The sequence below is a fragment of the Lepisosteus oculatus genome, unplaced genomic scaffold (genome assembly GCF_040954835.1).
Source record: "Lepisosteus oculatus isolate fLepOcu1 unplaced genomic scaffold, fLepOcu1.hap2 HAP2_SCAFFOLD_37, whole genome shotgun sequence".
Taxonomy (NCBI): domain Eukaryota; kingdom Metazoa; phylum Chordata; class Actinopteri; order Semionotiformes; family Lepisosteidae; genus Lepisosteus; species Lepisosteus oculatus.
Genome location: NW_027167902.1, coordinates 2,773,705 through 2,778,789, shown reverse-complemented (window position 1 = coordinate 2,778,789; position 5,085 = coordinate 2,773,705).

Genomic DNA, 5,085 nt, shown 5'->3' with positions numbered 1-5,085 from the left:
GTTTCTAATCAAATCCAAGGGCGCCTCGATCTCCTAAACATCTTTAGAAGGCCGACGGACCACACTGCACGGTCCGGGTCCGGGCCCTGACCCGGTTCTGGATAATGCCAGCTTAAAGTGAAAAATTCTACTGTACATATTATGTTTCTTATTATGGTATATATGTATAATGTGGCGCGACCGCTTCACGAAGCTAGAAAGAAAGCTATCCGCCATTTTTATTTTACCTGCAATTGAATTTGCCATTAAAATCATTATTAATACCGCAGCTGCTAAATTACTTACCTAAAAGCGTTCAGATACAAAAGCACTTGAGCTGTAATGTTTATATACTGTTGGCCCGATGACCTACTTCAAGAAGAATTGTTACATAGACCGCCAAGGACTGTCATCACACTTTACGTCATAAAGCGCTTTAAAACTTTTGACAAGTTCAACACCTCATATTTTGTACTGTTTATCGTGGTAAAAGCAACTCAAAGCAATTATAAAAATGATCGAAAGGTAAAAATACAAGCTTATACGAGCTGTCATTTTAACATTTATAACATATATTTAAACAAAATATATATAATCTATTTGAATAAAATAGAAAAGTGTTCTTAGTCTTCACTTAAAAGCTGTTAGAAGCTGCCTTTCTGACAAGAGAGTTCTGTGAGTTCCACAGTCTCAGTGCATTAAAGTCAAAACCAGTTGCTTTTTATTTCCTGTTTTACGACAGAGCAAGGAGGGTGTCCACAGACCACTGTGCACCTGCAGACTGATATGGGGGGTAAAAAGTCTAGAAGTTAGTAAATAAGATTTTAGCACATGTTCTAAAACAAACCGGACACCTGTACAGTGATGCCAACACAGTGCTCTGAGCTCCTTCTTTGAGTTAAATCCTAGCATCTGCATTTTTTACAAGTTGTTGCTATGGCAGAGCATGACCAGAGCATAACAGAAACCACCCATTTTCTAACCGCTTCATCCAATTCAGGGTCAGGGGGTCAGGGGGTCGGGGGGCACGGGGGAGCCAGAGCCTCAGAAAGTAATAAGCAGGAGATACCTGGGACTGGATGGTAGTCCAATGCAGGGAAGACACAGACACTCACCAATTATCCCAGAAGCCAATTAACCTACCAGTAGTTCTTTGAACTGTGGGAGGAAGCCGGAGCACCCAAAGCAAACTCATGCAAACATGGGGAGAACATACAAGCTCCATACAGATAGCACCCCAGGTCCAGAAGTGTACCCAGGGCCTCAGCACTGTGAGCTAGCAATGCTAAACTCTGGGCTACTGTGCATGCTAATTTCTAGGCATCAGGTGATCAATCAGGTAGTGTTTCTCAGATAAAAGGACACCAGTTATTTAGTATGAGATTCAAATTGCCCTCAGAACAAAATATAACTTATGTTATATAACTTATATAGAACTTACTACAGCATAACTGTCTTATTTGGCTCTTGTAGAAAATATTAACAGCATGCCTTTTAAACATACAGTATCTAGCAATCAGCAATCAAAATAAAAACATTTCCAAACATGGAAACTGCCCAGTTAATGAAGCATTTCAAAGACATTAATCTATTCAATAATTACAGTTTTAAGTAGATAACAGATTTATATTCAGATTACGAAAGCATCATAACAACGGCTGCTTGTGTAAGGAATCCATGAATACCACTGTACATGAGAATTCCACACCTATTTGTAATCAATACACAAAATCCTATTGAATTTCAGGTACTTGTTTATTCAGCATTGCTTGACTCCGCGGACTCCTTGTTGTTTCAATATTCTAGCAATAGGACTAATCGCCAATACAGTGCCGTTGTAATCTATTCCTTCTGCCAGCAGAGGACGGTATTCGCACAGCCCGTTCAGGATAAGATACGGTCCTCGCAGTTCACAGTACAACTGGCCAAAGCCGTATTCGGAATATGCTCTCGATAACCTCGTTTAGTTTAAGTACGGCCGTATTTCATATCAACCCACAGATGCATTGCATAAACACTAGAATTCTGGTTGTACTTAAATTGACCTTATACGTTTTGGATTATGTTTAACCTTCTTCAATTTCTTCAACCATATTTTGAGATGATTACGTTTACAGAAGCAAATATTATTCAGTGCTTTTTCTTCACTCCTTTAATCAAACCGACATTTCTATAAGGAGGGCCATTGTGAAACTCCCCAAAGTGAGCTGAATTAATCTTTTATTCTTCACACCTGCGAAGTCATTCCTTCATTGTGTAATATGAAGGCCTTTCATTATTCACGTATACTACAACATCTGAAAATAATGGGTCTTGAAATAGTTGAATGAAAGAAAATCCTGAATAACTCCTCCAAATGCGTGTTACACTTTCATCAAGTACACACACTTTGAATGTGATGAACTATAAAAAGTTATTTTAACCATACCCAATGGAGCTCGGGAGTGCGATTGCATACACAATCATGTTTTCAGTGTTTGGACATCAGCCGTACATCAGAACAATCATTTCACTAACACAGCTCCGTGTTGAGTGATATATCTGTATTTGGGTATATACAGATCATGTAATTCAGGGAGCACTGTTACGTCAGGTCACCAACCATTATTACGACGCTCATATGTCATAGAGCTCCTTAGGATGTTTGTATAATTTGTATCCAAATTTTCATATGGCCGCAGTTACGGCGTTTATTTTACAGTTAATGTAACAGGGTGTCATTATATTTTTCTGTCTTTATGGTGGCAGACCACTTAACTAAATCTGAGTAGGCGGTTTCTACAAGTGGGTCAGATAAAATATTAAATATACAGTAAAAGCTCACACCTATTCATACCCTTTATGTACTGTATATCTACAATTACGTATACTGTATAATACGATAACTACCATTACAAAATGGCTCCCTTTTGATTTGAAGTGGTTCTTTTAAATAAGTAAATTGCAATCACTTAGCCTACATCTGAGCTCCTAATTCATCGCGACGACGGACTGAGACTCCAGTTGGATTTGTGAGAAGTAAAGGGGTGTGCCTGTTTTAAAACCGATTCATACGTCTTAAACACATGGACATAGATAGCAGTCTGTGTTATATAATTTATCTTTTTATTTTATTTAAATTTAAGTATCACATACACATTTTCAAAGTAACTGTACCCCTTTTAATTATGATCCCCATCGCTCACAGCTCCGAAGGTGAGACGAGGGCTACTTCAGATGGGATTTCCAATATTTCTCTCTTAGCTTGTATACCGGTGGAAAGGAGAGGGCTCTTAAAACGTGTTGATAGTAAGATTGGGATGTATTTGCAGTCTAGATATAGTTTTTTTAATGTTCGGAGCCGCCACAGATTCATTTTCTTACGACTGCTTTTCTGGATGACAATGACAATGCAAACGATGGTGTTAAGGCGAGGCTGTGCCTTAAGGCTCCTCTGCTTACAATGTTCAGCGCGTAAATCGCAAACGAGCGCCTTCCCTTACGATGAAAATGCAGAAAATAAGACCACGAAATTTAAACCTACGGCTTACAAATTTATGCGTAAACACTAAAACCGTATCTTTAGCAAAACTGGCGAGACAATGTGTTTTATCATTTAAAAAAGTACTGGAAAATAATTAAAGGTTATCACGATAAACAGAGGTTACTGATCTACTAATGTACGCTGTGACCAAAAATGAGAGTCCCCCGATCCTCGCAGCCTTCATGCTTTGGTCTTGGCCTGGCCGTTTTTTTTTTAAGATAATGGGGTCAAGTTAAGAAATTATGCAAGTTTCTAATCAAATCCAAGGGCGCCTCCATCTCCTAAACATCTTTAGAAGGCCGACGGACCACACTGCACGGTCCGGGTCCGAGCCCTGACCCGGTTCTGGATAATGCCAGCTTAAAGTGAAAAATTCTACTGTACATATTATGTTTCTTATTATGGTATATATGTATAATATAGCGCGACCGCTTCACGAAGCTAGAAAGAAAGTTATCCGCCATTTTTATTTTACCTGCAATTGAATTTGCCATTAAAATCATTATTAATACCGCAGCTGCTAAATTACTTACCTAAAAGCGTTCAGATACAAAAGCACTTGAGCTGTAATGTTTATATACTGTTGGCCCGATGACCTACTTCAAGAAGAATTGTTACATAGACCGCCAAGGACTGTCATCACACTTTACGTCATAAAGCGCTTTAAAACTTTTGACAAGTTCAACACCTCATATTTTGTACTGTTTATCGTGGTAAAAGCAACTCAAAGCAATTATAAAAATGATCGAAAGGTAAAAATACAAGCTTATACGAGCTGTCATTTTAACATTTATAACATATATTTAAACAAAATATATATAATCTATTTGAATAAAATAGAAAAGTGTTCTTAGTCTTCACTTAAAAGCTGTTAGAAGCTGCCTTTCTGACAAGAGAGTTCTGTGAGTTCCACAGTCTCAGTGCATTAAAGTCAAAACCAGTTGCTTTTTATTTCCTGTTTTACGACAGAGCAAGGAGGGTGTCCACAGACCACTGTGCACCTGCAGACTGATATGGGGGGTAAAAAGTCTAGAAGTTAGTAAATAAGATTTTAGCACATGTTCTAAAACAAACCGGACACCTGTACAGTGATGCCAACACAGTGCTCTGAGCTCCTTCTTTGAGTTAAATCCTAGCATCTGCATTTTTTACAAGTTGTTGCTATGGCAGAGCATGACCAGAGCATAACAGAAACCACCCATTTTCTAACCGCTTCATCCAATTCAGGGTCAGGGGGTCAGGGGGTCGGGGGGCACGGGGGAGCCAGAGCCTCAGAAAGTAATAAGCAGGAGATACCTGGGACTGGATGGTAGTCCAATGCAGGGAAGACACAGACACTCACCAATTATCCCAGAAGCCAATTAACCTACCAGTAGTTCTTTGAACTGTGGGAGGAAGCCGGAGCACCCAAAGCAAACTCATGCAAACATGGGGAGAACATACAAGCTCCATACAGATAGCACCCCAGGTCCAGAAGTGTACCCAGGGCCTCAGCACTGTGAGCTAGCAATGCTAAACTCTGGGCTACTGTGCATGCTAATTTCTAGGCATCAGGTGATCAATCAGGTAGTGTTTCTCAGATA